This window comes from Arachis ipaensis, chromosome B9, assembly GCF_059453495.1.
Source record: "Arachis ipaensis isolate K30076 ecotype BB chromosome B9, ASM5945349v1, whole genome shotgun sequence".
Taxonomy (NCBI): Eukaryota; Viridiplantae; Streptophyta; class Magnoliopsida; order Fabales; family Fabaceae; genus Arachis; species Arachis ipaensis.
In genome coordinates, this window is record NC_142444.1 from 155,832,244 (window position 1) to 155,849,691 (window position 17,448).

Below are 17,448 nucleotides of genomic sequence, written 5' to 3' on the forward strand. Positions count from 1 at the left end.
ATCAAGATTGGGATAAATATTACGCAGTTAAAAATTGAACGATCTTTATTATTTTGGAAGGTATCTTTTTGAATCGCTATCAGCCTACTTTTCAGATGTCTCGCAGCAATTATTGGAGCTCTTCTGTAAGTATAAAAGAACAAGATAGCATTTACCTTGTAGAGTAGATTCTAAGTACATGGTCAAAATGTCGCAGAGTTGAAATAGTATGAGCCACATATGATCAGTGTTGGGAAGTTTGATAAATTAAATATTCAAATTAGTCCTTGAAAGATTACCCGATCTCCAAATTGGTCCCCAGAAAAATAAATTAATCAAAATTGTCTCCCAAAAATTTAAAAATGGCAACGTTAGTCCTTCTGTCTCCCTTCTATTCATTCCGATAGTGACGCCGTTAAATCTTGCTTATGTGGCCGTCAGTGTGTCATATTAGCATGCCAGGTTGGTGCAGAATGGCTGATGACAAGATATGTTTCAATATTTATGTCAAACTAGTCCTAGATATGTAAACTCTAATCCCTTCTTCCTGTTAAATGTCATTATTGATGCAGCAGCAAATTGATTCTGTAGAGGCCAAAATTGTTGTTGAACTGCTTCATGGGTAGCGTAAGTGGGGGTCGTAGTCGACAACTGTCGCAATCACACGGAAGCAATACTTCGAGCTCTTCGCTGCGCTGACGGAGGAAGAACACGGACCAAGTGTGCTTTTGTGGGTTGAAGACAGTGATCAAGAAGTCTGGGACAATAGAGAATCCAGATAGATTGTTCCATACTTGTCCAAGATACCGGGTGAGTTATGAATATAGTCTTCTTCAAGCTCTTAATTATTTGTGTAGGATTTTGAGATTTTTGTAACCTAATGTTTTACAGAAGGGCAGCCACTGCAATTTCTTTAGGTGGGCTGAGGATGATGAGTATGAAGGATTAGATGGTGCAAAGGGAGATGTTAAAACTGATGCAGAAATAGAGAGTGATGTTGTTGTCTTGAACCATAACCTATCATGGAGAATGATGAGCTTAGAAGCTGAAGTTAGAACACTTAGGATGCAGCTGTATTTTGGATTAATAGTTTTGTTTGTGGTGGTTATGATTATGTTTATGTTCTTTAGTGCCAAGTGAAGCAGTTATTATGAAATTGTGGATGTTGTGAACCTTCTTAGTTTGCTGTTATTGTATATGAACAAACTTCTGAGTAAACCTGTTGATATGCCATGTTCATCTTTTTTTTACTATTACAAAAGTCTCTACATGCACTATTTTTCTTGATGATAACATAATTTTAGCAAATCAGAAGAAACAGAGTTAAAATGAAGTGAACTAGGATTAGCATAACATAACCAATGGTCTACCAGTTTCCATTGTCTCAAATTCAAATAACAACACTGTTTTAAGATGATAATAACACAAAAGTAGAATTTAATAGTCAAAAGGGTAAGCTCAAAAAGTCTAACATCATTTTGTACTAAGGCTATTCTTACCTAAGGGGCTATACAAGAAACAGGGCTATCCAATATACCACAACTACCACATCGTTTACAAATGGCAAATTTTGGCCCTGACAAAATAACAAATACTAACTGCCCTATATTTTATATCTTCAAGTCTTCAAGTCATTCCATGTCTTTTTTTTTTCTGGAAGGTATGAAACCCGGGGTTGGAACAAATGTCATGAAGCTAGCAAGCTTCTTGGCTGTTGCGGAGCTACTACCCTTAATGGTTTCAGCAGATACAACAACTGGTCCTAGAGTAACAGGCTTTGGAGAGGCATTTTCCTTTGCCTTGGCCTTGGCGACATGGAGTTTTGGAGGCCTTCCTCTGACTCTAGTCTGCAGCAAACAGTTTTCATCATTGTCTCAAACAAAACAAATTCTTAATCAACTAATATTTAGCAGATACAAGTTACTAATGTTCAATTTGAAACTGAAGATAAGATAACCTGAGTAGCATTGGTTGAGGTGTGTGATTGTTGTGTCAGTAGAAGCTGAGCATCTTGACTAACAAGAATTTCAGTCTGTTCATCTGGAACAGTTGATGGGACTGTAGGGAGTGTCTGAATGGGTTGAGTGTCAGCTACGTCGTTTGCTTCCGGACCATGAGCACCTTGTGGTGGTGGCACAATTGCAAGCTGCAATTGCATTAGCCTTGCTTTCTCTTGAGCATTGTCTTGCTTTTTCTTACTGCAAGTTCTCTTGTTGTGGCCCACCTCTCCACAGTACATGCACCAATTTGGATTATACTTTCTTTTCATCTTCGTCTTTGTGCCAGTGGGTCCTTCAGCCTTGTCCTTCCTTCTCTTTGTTGTTGGTCTTCTTGGTTTAGATTTTATTGGTGGTGGAACAGGTGCAGGAGAACCATTTTTCTCCCATAGTTCTTGTCCCTTTACGGGATTCACATTGTATTGGTACGTTCTTCTGTATTCCTCCATTGCCAACCATTCGTGGCAATACTCCTCAGGCCTCTTATCATTTTTTTCTTGAATGACCGATATTGCGTGCATACAAGGCATTTCTATAAATTTCACAAAAACAAATTTTATTCAGTGAAGTATCAAATATGGTATCTATCTACAACTTGAAATGAGTTAGGATTTGAACCTGTCAATTGCCAAAACCTACAAGAGCAAGTACGGTTACCCAAGTCTACCACCATATTAGTTGGCCATCCTTGAACTTTGTTGATGAGTTTGGAAAACTCCAAATTAATTTGATGATGATCAAACATTATTAAAATAATTAATTACAAAATTATTAATTTAAATTATGATGCACATTAGTTGATTAATAATTTTGTGTTGTGCAGATTTTGTTTTGGGCCGAAAAATGACAAGCCTAGTATGAAGTTAATTTTCAGCCTTGTGCAAAAATGTTTAAATATAAGTGACTGAATTATTGCTATGCTTGTTGGGCTAGGAAAACTAATTTGAAGCCCAACAAAGTGGTTGGTCTGAAATCAAAAAGAAAATGGGACACAATGTTTCGGTTACTCATTTAACATGATGGACTCCATTTTTTAATTAAATGAAAAGCATGCCTTCCACGGATGCCTTTCTTAATGGGTTGTGGAATTCAAATTTTGATTAACTTGGATTTATTGCATGCCTTGGTAACATGAGAGAGAAAGCTCACATTGATTTGATTGCCATCATTACTCTCACACGTTACTAAGCAAAGGGAAGTGGGAAATTAATCCATTTTTAATTTCATTCTTCAATTACATTGAAAGTTTTCTCTCTTCTCTCTCTTCTCTCTTATTGTTTCGGTCCTGTCACAGAGAAGAAGAAGAAGCAAGTTATCAGAGATGAGGCACTGTAGCAGTGAAGCTAGAAGCAAGAAAAAGGCTAAGGTGATGATGTCCTTAGCAGAAAGAAGATCTACAATAGGGTGTGGCTGAGATCTTTGCCACTAATGGTAAGATGTGGTGAAGAAGTCTCAAGCTCTCCATACCCAAAAATAGAAGAGATCCAACTCGGTCAGAGAAGAAGATCCCTAGGGAATGGCTCGTCTCTACTTTGTGGTCACCCATCACAGAAGGTAGCTAGAGAGGCTACGTGAAGGAGGAAGCAAAAGTGGAGCAGGAGGAGCTATCAAGGATCAAGCACTCATCAAGGATCAGAAATCCTTCTTGGGGACCAAGTCAAGATGGAAGGCTCAGATTGATGAAGCTTGATGAGATGGGATGAGGAAGAGGTAATTGCATGTTGATTTTTGCATGCGGTTCCCTCTCTTCTCTCTCTGGCCGAACCAGTTTTGTTATTGAAGAAGAAGAAGATTAGCTCGGTTGAACCGTTTCAACCTTAGAGGCTTTCTCTTCTATAATAAGGGTGAACAGCCAAGGCTTGAAGCAAGGAGAAAGGAGTGTAAAGCACAGAGTTCTCATAGATACCCAAGCTAACAGAAGTTCTTCTCCTTCAATGTGTTTCATGTTGTATTTTTCTTTAGTTTTGTCTGTCTTGAGTCTCATGGTGAAAAAGGCAAACAGTGTGAGGTTTGTAAAAAAAAGACAATGAGCGAAAAAGGCAGAGGATACAAAATTAAAAGAAAAAGTCATAGATGCCTTAGAGGTCCTTTGTACATCTGTGTTGTGTATCATGATTCTGTGGGAATCCTCTTGCAAGTTGGGTTAGCACTTAGCAGTTGAAAGCTTGGTAGGTGACCAAGTCAAGTTCAGGATTGGAGATAGATCCTGGACTTGTCCCGGATAGGAAGGGTAGTTCTTAGGGAGAATTGGTGTCTGTAATATGTTTGATTATAGTGAAGTTCCATCATTGTTGTGATGGAGACTAGATGTAGGCTGCACTGCACTTAGCAGCTGAACTAGGATACTTCTGGGTGTGATTCTCTCTTTCTATTCTACTCAAATTCTGATTCCATTCGTAGGAGACAAAATTGGAAATTATCTCCTCATTGGTTACGAGACAAAAAGAAAAAGTCTCTTGACTAGTGACAAGACAAAAAGCAGAAATATCTCCTTAAGCATTTTAAAAGGACAACAAGATTTACTCAGCGAAAAGGGGATAAGATTCAACCCCCCATTCTCTTAGCCACTGATAACCATCATTCGTACAATACCTCTTTGTCATCATCGGACCAATGAGGAGCCCAGTTTCTAGATAACTTAATAAGAGATTCAAGCCTACTTTGTTGGACCAGAGTAAGGATTCCTTGATAATTCATTAGCTTCAGTCTGTTATCAGTCATGCTTTTCATAACTATTCTTTGCACCTCCTCTGCCAGGCTCAGAATAGGCTTTCCTCTTTCATGCTTGGTCTTTGCATTGAAGGATTCACAAGCATTGTTGCATATGTTGTCTACCTTTGGCCCTTCACTGAAATGGGCTTTTGTCCAGGCTTCCTTCGACTACTTGGCTAAATAGTCCCAAGCTTGTTGATTTATCCTCTTGATTCTAGTCATATTCCTTTTGAATTCAACTGGAGTCCTTGATCTTGCACAATCTCACACCAAGTCTTTAAGCTCGATGCTGCCCCACTGTTTAGAGAAGTTCTGCCACAAATGCCAGATATAAAATCTATGTGGAACTAATGGCAGGAGTTCTTTCACAGCAGATATTAACCCCTGCACCAACAATGAATCCCGAAAAGATATTTTGTCAGTTAGGTCCTTAAAAGAATCATCATTAAATCAGAATGGTCCTTAAAAATTAAATCGCAAGTCAAATTAGTCCTCACCTTTTGCATGTCTGAGATGAAACACAAGTTCTTTGCTTCATAGTCTCCCAAGTCTGAAAGGAGCAGCTCCAGAAATCATTTCCAATTGTCTTTATTCTCCACATCCACAATAGCACATGCAATCACAAAAATGTGATTGTTTGCATCTTGTTCACATGCAGTGAGGAGCTGTCCTCCATGTAAGGTTTTCAGGAATGCTCCATCTAACTCTATTAATGGCCTACACCCTACCTTTAAACCCTTCTTACAATTATCAAGACAGACATAAAATCTCTCGAATTGAGGTGGATTATCAGTAATGAGAATGACACCCACTTGAACAGTGAAACCTAGATTGGCAGTAAGTAATTCATGTGCATAATCTCATATCAACCCATACTGTGCAATCTCGTCCCCTTCAACTATCTTCCTAGTTTTCTTAAGAGCTCTGGTAATGCATGAACTATTGAGCTTCACATTGCACTTCCTAACAAACCACTCATACACCTCCCTGTGCTTCATTTTAGGGTGCTTCCTAAGTTTTGGATATAACTTGTTCACAGTCCATTCCTGAGTTGCAGCTCTATTTTTCGATTTCTTGCACAAGTGTGATTGTCAACTGATGTTTTTACCTGCCATGAACTATCAGAGCATTCATCAGATTTGATAAACAACTTGGATAACTGACGAATGGATTTTTGTGTGGCTTAGAATTCACAATTGAAATCTCGTTGTAAAGTATAGCTTCTAAACCAACAATAATCCTTTCATACAAAAATTTGTTTGTCACAAGTAACAAACCCCTAAATTCTATAAACCGAAGTATTTAAACCTCGGGTCGTTCTCCCTAGGAATTACAATGAAGTGTCTTGTTATTGGTTAGGGGTTGTATTTTGGGGTTTTGGGATAAGAGACATGAAATGTAAATGACAATGAAAATAAACTAACAACTAAAAAGCACTTGGCAAGGTTGTGAGAATTAGAAGTCCTATCCTAGTTATCCTCCTCGATTGTGACCACGATTGTCCATTGCTACCACTTAGTTAACCTCTAATAATGGAGGAAAGTCAAGTGGATGAATCAACTTGATTCCACAAGTCCTAGCCAACTCCCAAGGGAAAGACTAGCTTTAGTGGTATCTAAATCAATTAGCAACTTCTAATTATCAATCAACAAAGACATTAGATAACTCAAGCGTCACTAATTACTCTACCATAGCCAAGAGGAACAAAATCTATACTAAAATCCAACCAAGCATTTCATCAAACACTTGGAAGGCATAAAAGAAAAGCAAAGTAAATTGATAACAAAAATAGAATCTAACAACAATTATGGCAATGAATTAACAACAACAATCAAAAGGAACACAATTATTATGAATTACCTCTAATTGAATTGAAAGAAAATAGAAGGAGCAAAAGTAGATCTACAACAAAACATAAGAACAACATAAAGGAAATTACAACAAAAGAATAGAAGAAGAATGAATGTAACAACAAGGAATTGAAAGGTAGAAGGAGATGAAAGCATGAATTAAAATCTAGATCTAAGGTTATTGAACTAAACCTAATCCTAATTCTAGAGAGAAGTGAGAGCTTCTCTCTCTAGAAACTAACTCTCACTACTAAACTAAGCTAAAACTAAACTAATGATAACTAACATCTAAAGTATGAAAAGTCTGTAAAAGTATGTTGATTCCCTTTCAATCCTTGGCTTAAACAGCATCAGAAATGAGTTGGATTGGGCCCACAAGGCTTCTAAAATCGCTGGCCACGTTTGCATTAAGTGGGTCATGTGCCACCATCGGCGCGTCCGCGTACCGTGTGCGTGCGCGCCCCTATGCGCGATGCAACTATGGAAAATCTTATATCGTTTCGAAGCCCCGGATGTTAGCTTTCCAACCCAACTAGAACCGCATCAATTGGACCTCTGTAGCTCAAGTTATGGTCGTTTAAGTGCAAAGAGGTCGGCTTGACAGCTTTCCGGTTCTTTCATTTCTTCATGAGTTCTCCAACTTTTCATGCTTTCTTTCTTCATTCCCTTGATCCAATCTTTGCCTCCTAAACCTTAAATCACTTAACAAACATATCAAGGCATTTAATAGAATCAAGGTGAAATAAATTTAGCTATTTTGAGTCCTAAAAAGCATATTTTCACATTCAAGCACAATTAAAGGAGAATATACAAAACCATGCTATTTCTTGAATAAATATGGGTAAAAGGTGATAAAATCCCCAAAAATCAATACAAAACAAACCGTCAAATTGGGGTTTGTCAACCTCCCCACACTTAAACCAAGCATGTCCTCATGCTTAAACCAAGAATGAAGTAAGGGTATGGCATTTATTCAATGGAAACTAACTAAATGCAATCTACCTATATGCAACTATCTAAATGAATGCAAGTGCTTGGTCAAAATAAATCAATTCCCAAGAAACATATATGCACAAGGGCTAAGGACTAGCAAGTCTAATCCACAATTGAATTGAGTTATTAAATATTTTTACAAACTTGCATGAAGAATGATGATCATAGGTGAAAACATGTAATTGAGCATCGAACCCTCACCGGATGTGTTTGCACTCTATTCGCTCAAGTGTTTAGGGTTGATTCACTCAATTCTCCTCTATTTCATGCTTTCCAAGATTTGTTTTTCTTCTAACAATCAACATTTATTTCATGCATGCATACAAGTATCATGAGGTCTTTTCATTGGTTGTAATGGGGCTAGGGTCAAGGTAGGATGCATATTTGGTCAAGTGAGCTTGAAATTTGAATCTTTGATAAGCTTAAACTTCCCACCTAACGTATGACATCCTATACAATTAAGTTCTAACCTAACTACCCATTTTCTCACTTTTTCACATACTCATGCATTTTCTTTTCATTTCACAACTCATATGCATTGATCTTATTGAGCTTCACCTTGGGGCATTTTGTCCCCTTTTTATTTCTTTCTTTTTCGTTTTCTTTCTTTTTCCATTTTTTTCTATACTTTTCATATATTTTTTTTTTGTTTTTCTCATTTTTTTTCTTTCTCTCAAACTATATACAAGAGTACCAATGCATAAGGTCTATACATTTAATCAATACATGAGCATGTACCCAATTCCCAATATTTACAATAATAATACAAAACTACCCTTTTATTCACCCAATGTCCCAAGGTTCCCACACTTGAATGATACACACACTCTAGCCTAAGCTAATCAAAGATCCAAATAAAGGACATTCATTGTTTTTTCGCTTTAAGGCTTGTAATGTGCTAAATTAAGAACAAGTGGGTTAATCGTAGGCTCAAATTTGGCTAACAATGGAAGATAAAAGGTAGGGCCATTTGGGTGAGTGAGCTAATGAATTGATGGCCTCAATCATATAAATGCATGAATACACAAAATAATGGACATAAAGAATCAAACAAATCAAAGATTACAATCATAGAAAGAGAATAATGCACACAAGAAGGAAAAATAAGTGGTTATAAGATGTAACCACACCGTTAGGCTCAAATCTCACAAGCTTGTGTTCTTAGCTCATAAATCATGTTCCACAAAATATATAATTCAAGCAAGTTCTATGAAAAGTTTTCCACTCAAATCAATTGGTGCCCTATAGATAGAAATCCTTGGAAAATTTCATTATTTTGACTAAGCTTATTGTGTATATATATGCAAAAATAAGAAAATGCAACAAAAATCCAAAAAAACCTAAAATGAAATGCAAAAGTGTTGGGATTAGAAATTTGTCACCCAAAATCGCCGACCGGTCGGACGACCTCCCCACACTTAAAAGTTTGCACCGTCCTCGGTGCACTCAAAGATGAGCAAGGGGGTACGGCGACTCTCCGGATTGCTATGTGTTCTTTCTTCCGCTTCCATGGTTGCTTGTGGTGCATTCGTTATGAAAAACAAAAATATAACACCATAAGATGAGAAGATATAAAAGCGAGGAAGCATACATTGTTGGAATGAGGTAAATCACTAGAATGAGGTGAGTGAATTAGTGTGACATTAAGAAATATTAGGTGTGTGAATTCTAAATTGCGCGGTTTAGAATACACATTAGCATAAAAGCTATGTCACAAAAGAAGCATGCACTTCACTTATCCTAGTGTGCTTGAGATGCTTTAAGTAAGCTTGTAAGGTAAGACAAGCATTAGAGAAGCATGAAAGCATTCAAGTCAAACATATGGATGGATATAATCATGAAATACAAAGCATTAAGGTAAATGCTCAACATTATCCATCAAGAGATTGCCTAATCAAAGAATACGGTTCAAATCACATGGTGGCTAGCTACAACATGCAATTCAAAAGAGTTATAAGCTCGAAGACAATTCTCATCACTTGGTATTTTTCAAAAGGTAAGCATGAAGAACTCAAAACCAAGTAACAAAATATAACCTCAATCATAGAATCCAACAAAGATTATCTAAAAACATTCATGCTAAAATAGCATTTAGGCAATAAGGGCAGCAACGTATAATAAACAAAGTCAATAATCCAACACGTATAATGAAAAGAGAGAAAATAAAATGAAAGCTAAACTAAAACTAACTAATTAACTAACCAACTAACTAATTAACTAACTAAAATAAATGGTTATCCAAGGTGTTTGGAAGTGTTGGATGAGGGGTAGGAGAAGGGAAGAAGAAAGGAGAAGGAAAGAATTGGAAAGAGGAGAAGAAAATAAGTGGATGGAAGAAAGGGCATCCACGCGTACGCACGCATGGCGCGCGCGCGTCGTTGGATTATTTCGAGAGTGGCGCGTACGCGTCATGTGCGCGTGTGCGCAAGTGGGGTTTGTGCTAGAGGCACAACGTTGGCGTGGCGCAGGCACAACTCTCTGGAAAATGTATGGAGGTTGGAACTTCTCAATCCACGCGTACGCACGCATGGCGCGCGCGCGTGGATGGTCGAAAATGCTGGAAGTGCGCGTACGCGCCATGTACGCGTACGCGTGGAAGGTGCGCTGTTTTTGAAAAATTTTTTCTATGTTTTTTGCACCAATCCAAGCATTCCAAACCTCCAAACAGCTACCAAAACACCATAAAACCTTATTTAACATACTTAAACTACCAAACATACTCAACTAACTAAACAAAACATGAAATTAAACTAATTCTACCAATATATACAAAAGAAAAAATGAAAGGATTTTACCATGGTGGGGTGTCTCCCACTAGCACTTTTGTTTATTGTCCTTAAGTTGGACTTATGGGGAGCTCCTCATCAAGGTGGCTTGTGCTTGTATTCATCTTGGAACTCCCACCAATGCTTGGTTCTCCATTGTGCCCCAAGATTCTTCATAGATTGAGCCAAGTCTTGATGGAGTTCTTCACAAGCTTGGGGCTCCCAAAGTTGATCCTCTTCTTGTAATCCGGGATCCCACACTTTGTTTTCACACCCGTCTTGAGGTTGATCATCATTATTAGTCCAACCGGGTGGTGAGTAAGGTGAATTCTCTATATAGTGGCCAACAATCCTCCTAGACCCATCTATTTGAGCACTACTCCAACCTTTATATCTCATGTTTGATGCATCAACCATAATGAGCCTTGATTTGCAACGCCAACCACAAAACCTTTTTCGTTTACGCTTCATCCCACAAAGCTCCCTAAGTTGGTCATCCGTTTCAAGCAAACCATATTCAAGTGGGATAATAAAGCTAGTAGAAATAAATTTCACCCACTCAAATGAATGAGTAGATGGCAACCTAGGCAAAGACAACTCCAAGAGTTTTGATAAGGCGTATTCAATTCCCATCCTCCTTTTTCTAAGGATTTCCACCTCTTCACAAGACTTCTCAATTATAATCCTTTGTTCAACAATTTTATATAAACCTTTTCTCCTACTCAAGTCATAAATGGGAGGGTAAGAAAAATTTACCTCCACATTGCTTTCCATCTTGTTGGGAGAAGGTTCTTCATGCTCAAAGGATTTTTCACCACTAAGGTTTGATGCTTGATCTTCATCACCAAGGGAACTCACTTCTTGCTCTATCCCATCCAAATCTTCATATGGAATATGTCTTGGAAGGTGTGCACTTTCCTTCCTAGCATCAATTTCAATCATCTTGGAGGGGTTTTCTTCAATTCTAGATTCCCATGGAGGCTCCGCATCTCCTAAGTCTTCAACCAATTCTTCCCTTTCTTCAATAATCATAGCTTCCTCCAATTGTTCCAATACAAAGCAACTTCCCTCATTCTCCACCAATCTCTCTTTTATGTTATGCTCTTCATTTGATTCCCCACATGTAGCCATGGGAGTTCCTTGAGAGTTCAAGCATTGGGATGCTAACCGGTTTACCACCTCATCCAAGGCGGCCGTGAATTGTTGCACATCCCTTTTCATTTCCTCTTGTCCTTGAACAAGAACATCAAGGATGTCATCCATTGGAGGTTGGGGTGGATGGAAGGATTCATCATTTTGGGAGAGGGGTTCATAGTAGGAAGATGGTTCTTCTTGGTAGAGTTGTGGTGGTTCAATATTCTCCACTCTTTCCACTTGTTGCACAACACACTCCATGGTTGCTTGAAATTGATCCAATGCTTCCTTGAGACGATCCCTTGACTTTTGTTCCGCTTGGATATCATGATAAGGATCATATGGGTCTTGGATCGATGGACATGAATATTCTTCCATGTGAGGTTGTGGTGGAAGGTAGAATTCCTCTTGTGGTTGAAAATTTTCATATATTGGAGGTGGTTCATCTTGGTAATAATGTGGAGGAGGTGGCTCTATGTGTGGTTCATATTGCTCATATGGTTGTTGGTAGGATGGATATGGATTAGGGTCATATGAAGATGGTTGGTAAGAAGGGGCTTGTGAGTATGGTTGGGAGTTATGTTGAGGGTATGGATCATAGGCATATGGTGGTGGTGGTTCTTGAAAATCACAAGGTGAGTCACCATAACCATTGGATTGGTATGCATCATAGAATGGCTCTTCTTCATAGTGCATTGGTGGAGGTTGTTGCCAAGAGGATTGATCATATGCATATGGCTCCTCCCACGTTTGGTTATCCCATCCTTGATGCACATCTTCATTGAAGTTCCCATTTCCTACAACATAGTTGTAATCACACTCATAGCCAAAGTGAGAATTCATAGTAAAAGTAAAAATAAGAAACAAAAGCTAACAAGAAATAGTGAAACAAAGTCCTAGAACAAGCAAAACTAACAAGCAATCCAAAAATCAAGCTATTCACAATATTCACATATATACAATAACCAATAACATAACACCATTGCAACTCCCCGGCAACGGCGCCATTTTGACGAATGGATTTTTGTGTGGCTTAGAATTCACAATTGAAATCTCGTTGTAAAGTATAGCTTCTAAACCAACAATAATCCTTTCATACAAAAATTTGTTTGTCACAAGTAACAAACCCCTAAATTCTATAAACCGAAGTATTTAAACCTCGGGTCGTTCTCCCTAGGAATTACAATGAAGTGTCTTGTTATTGGTTAGGGGTTGTATTTTGGGGTTTTGGGATAAGAGACATGAAATGTAAATGACAATGAAAATAAACTAACAACTAAAAAGCACTTGGCAAGGTTGTGAGAATTAGAAGTCCTATCCTAGTTATCCTCCTCGATTGTGACCACGATTGTCCATTGCTACCACTTAGTTAACCTCTAATAATGGAGGAAAGTCAAGTGGATGAATCAACTTGATTCCACAAGTCCTAGCCAACTCCCAAGGGAAAGACTAGCTTTAGTGGTATCTAAATCAATTAGCAACTTCTAATTATCAATCAACAAAGACATTAGATAACTCAAGCGTCACTAATTACTCTACCATAGCCAAGAGGAACAAAATCTATACTAAAATCCAACCAAGCATTTCATCAAACACTTGGAAGGCATAAAAGAAAAGCAAAGTAAATTGATAACAAAAATAGAATCTAACAACAATTATGGCAATGAATTAACAACAACAATCAAAAGGAACACAATTATTATGAATTACCTCTAATTGAATTGAAAGAAAATAGAAGGAGCAAAAGTAGATCTACAACAAAACATAAGAACAACATAAAGGAAATTACAACAAAAGAATAGAAGAAGAATGAATGTAACAACAAGGAATTGAAAGGTAGAAGGAGATGAAAGCATGAATTAAAATCTAGATCTAAGGTTATTGAACTAAACCTAATCCTAATTCTAGAGAGAAGTGAGAGCTTCTCTCTCTAGAAACTAACTCTCACTACTAAACTAAGCTAAAACTAAACTAATGATAACTAACATCTAAAGTATGAAAAGTCTGTAAAAGTATGTTGATTCCCTTTCAATCCTTGGCTTAAACAGCATCAGAAATGAGTTGGATTGGGCCCACAAGGCTTCTAAAATCGCTGGCCACGTTTGCATTAAGTGGGTCATGTGCCACCATCGGCGCGTCCGCGTACCGTGCGCGTGCGCGCCCCTATGCGCGATGCAACTATGGCAAATCTTATATCGTTTCGAAGCCCCGGATGTTAGCTTTCCAACCCAACTAGAACCGCATCAATTGGACCTCTGTAGCTCAAGTTATGGTCGTTTAAGTGCAAAGAGGTCGGCTTGACAGCTTTCCGGTTCTTTCATTTCTTCATGAGTTCTCCAACTTTTCATGCTTTCTTTCTTCATTCCCTTGATCCAATCTTTGCCTCCTAAACCTTAAATCACTTAACAAACATATCAAGACATTTAATAGAATCAAGGTGAAATAAATTTAGCTATTTTGAGTCCTAAAAAGCATGTTTTCACATTCAAGCACAATTAAAGGAGAATATACAAAACCATGCTATTTCTTGAATAAATATGGGTAAAAGGTGATAAAATCCCCAAAAATCAATACAAAACAAACCGTCAAATTGGGGTTTGTCAATAACTCATAGACAATTAAATAAACAATACCTGCATCAGAGCATTCATCAGATTCGATATCCTCGTAGCTGGAGTCGTCAGTGTTAATAGCTTTGTCCGTTGCTCTGTCAGCAGCAGGCCTATGCTTCTCTCTATGATCTAGTTTCTTGGCCCTAGAAGACTGTCCTCCATCAACTCCACTGTCACTGTCACTACTGTATATAGAATCTCCTACAACTTTTGGAGACTTGTACAAACTATCGTCAGCACTCTCATATGAATCATGAGAGTCACTATCATTATCAACTGAAGTTGCCTTAACTTGCCTTCCAGATCTTTTTTTGGTTGTATCTTTCACCTTCTTATTGATCTTATCGGCTGGTGTAGGCTTGGCAGAACCTTTAGCAGCCTGGGGTTTAGTCTAAGACTTGGGCTGATGGGTGGGCTTTTTTATGGGCTTAGATGTGGGCTGAGAAGTGGGCTTTTGTGTGGGCTGATGTGTTGGCTTAGGTGTGGGCTGAGGTGTGGGTTGAGGAGTTGGCTCAGGTGTGAACTTAGGTGTAGGCTTAGGTTTGGGTTGAGGTGTGGGTTGAGGAGAAAGTAACTTGGTGGGCTGAGATTTGTTCTTTTTTGGCTGAGGTAATTTTTTTGTGGTCTTACAATAAAGTTGAGACATTGCTTCATTGTGGTCCTTATTCACTTTCTCTGGGGGTTCAGGGATGGTTAGCAACTATAGTACATCATCATCATCCTCGCTCATGTAGTCAACCACGTGTGGCTTAGAAACTACATGCTCAAAATAGATGTTTATGAGGTGATGATTCCTCCTGCAATCCTTAACCAATGCCAACAGATTAGCATCATTTTCTAGCCTCCTCAAGCCATTATCCAGAAGTGTTCCAAGAACCTTCCACAAGAAATTGTTCATCTCAGTATATCCTAACTCCTTGTAATATCCTTCACAAAAAACACATCTAGAGTGTCTGCTTCTACACCCATTAATACTTCAGTATTATCTGGTTCATAAAACAGATATCCTGATTCATCTGTTTTGAACTTTCCACCATGATGAAATACAAAGGTCATAGGGGATCTTCCATCTACAACCAAAATAGCAACACACTAAACTATTGGAAATTTTGTTCATAAACAAGCAAAGCAAATTCATCATCAACTACAAAAACGAAAATAAAACACACACATGCAGTTATACAGAGCGCAAACATTGTTCTCAAATTTCGAAAAACAAAGTCATTCATGGATCACCACGAAATCCTTAAGTCTGAACATATTTTTTCAAACCCTAACATTGCAAACAGTAACAATGGACTTCCAACGATCATAGAAGCACATTCATCAAGAGATAAAACCACAATCAAATTCAGAAAATAACAAAAAAAAGGTAACCTACCTCTCACGCAAGTTGATGGTGTGCACTTTTCGGTTGACCAAAGTTGTCGCAAACCAGTCACCTTCAACTCCAACACAATGTCGTCGTCGGTCTAGGCCGATAGTCGTCGTTTAATGCTTCGTCTTGGTGGAGGTGAGAACCGAAGACGAAGGGATTAGAGAGATGTTTTGCTTTCAGAAGAAGGTTGGAATTAGAGAAATGTAACGAAACAGGGATGGAAAATGAAGCGTTGTAAGGGATGAGGAAAGAAAACGACGTCGTTTAAACTTTGGCTGACATGTCACACTAATGGCCAGGTAAGCAAATGGTAACGCCGTCAGTCAAATAATAGACGGAAGGACTAACGTTACCATTTTTAAATTTTTGGGGGAAAATTTTGATTAATTTATTCTTTTGAGGACCAATTTGGAGATCGAGTAATCTTTCAGGGACCAATTTGGATATTTACTCATAATTTGGCAGATTACATATTGAAAGGTGTGACCTATGGTTTTCCTAGTGTTTCAGCATCTCATGTATACTTTTATTAAACCTGGATCACATTTTGCATACATTTCGTTGGTGCAATGCAGTGTGATATACTTTGAATTGTCATCTATACCAACCAGGGCGTCTAGTCTAGTTGAGGAGGAACATTTCCATCATCCGGGGCGGAGCTACATTGTAGCAAAGGGACAATTTTAATTTTTTACATGTAAATTATATGTAAATTCCAGTTTAGCTCCTCTTAAAATTTTATTTTAGTCTTATTTTATTATATAAATATTTTTGGCTCCCCTCTAATCGTTCATCTAGCTCCGCCCCTGCAATCGTCGGGGTTCCAAGGTGTCAAATTCTGTTTTAATTAATATTGTAGAAATGGTTTCATGATATAAGACTTGACATAATCGAATTTATAGAAGTTCGCTAAATGTTTACTGAAATATTTTGAATCCTGTACATCGGAATCCTGTCTTATTTCTACATTCTGGCTTGAAACTCATTTTTGGATTAAGCACCAGAGAGGAATTCATACAATTTAATACATGTTAGCAGAGTTTATGCGACCAGATGAAAAGCAGAGATTTGGTGAGCCATCATGGAAATCGCGACATGCATGGGTAGCATTGGATGTAGGTATCATATGGAGACTATAATAATAATAATAATAATCAAAGATGCGAGGAAGAACAAGTAGAATGAGACTCTCTGCAGCAAAGACATCAAAACTGGCCCCATTGCTGCTCCAACCAAACCCAGTTTGCGTCTAAACATTTTTATAAAATTAAGTTTAACTCCTCCACACCTAGTAGCCTTTTCCATTGAATACACGCTTCTCTTCGCGCCTTCCTATTAGACGAGATTCTCTGATCAAATTGTCATCTCCAAATGCTGCTCCAATTCGAAATTAGGAAGAAGATGTTGCTGAAATTGGTTGTGTTCTCACTTCTCCAATGGTTGCACGGTGCTGTGGTTATGGGACTCCGGCTCGCCAGAACAGGGAAGAGACGGCGCCGCCGCATCCTGATTCTTCTTCTCATCGCTGCAGGTTGGCAATATAGTTCAGATGAGTGGGAGGAAGTCCTTGAGGTTGTGATACTCATCCCTGACTTCAGAGGCCTCCATCTCCAAGCCGAAGCGGTGGCTGAGATACCGCCGGGCTAGTTCCTACCGAGGTGTTGTAGTTGTTGCTTCTCTGGCGCACCTTTCTCCTCGATTCTTCTCTGCTTACTATAGTCTATAGCTGCCACAATTTGAAAGAAGAGTGAGCTTGGCCACTGTGTGAGCTAGCTCCTTACTCTAGTTTTTCATATGGCCCAAATCAATTGTCCTATTTTACTCCAGAGATCACTATGTAGTTGTGAGCCAAACCAAGTCGGCCTTGTCTATTCACACCGGAGAATTGCATTTTTCGTAGTCTCTTCTTCCTACAAGCAAATGGAACATATGGGATTCAGATAATTTCCTTTTGAAAAGGTTATGTCTCACCGGCATTAGCTTTAGTGTTTTACTGTTTTAGCCTTTTAGGCCCTTATATGCTATATA

General features: G+C 38.3%; 1 protein-coding gene across 1 annotated transcript in view; it reads left to right on the forward strand.

Annotated features, from left to right (window-relative positions):
• Nucleotides 1-16,256, forward strand: part of LOC107618839 (putative pentatricopeptide repeat-containing protein At5g37570) — a 32,072-nt gene extending 15,816 nt beyond the window's left edge. The window contains exons 5-7 of the mRNA XM_021110998.2: nt 96-262; nt 15,923-15,996; nt 16,219-16,256. The gene's annotated coding sequence lies outside the window, so the exon portion shown is untranslated. The remainder of the gene's footprint in view (nt 1-95; nt 263-15,922; nt 15,997-16,218) is intronic.
• Nucleotides 16,257-17,448: the final 1,192 nt, after the last annotated feature.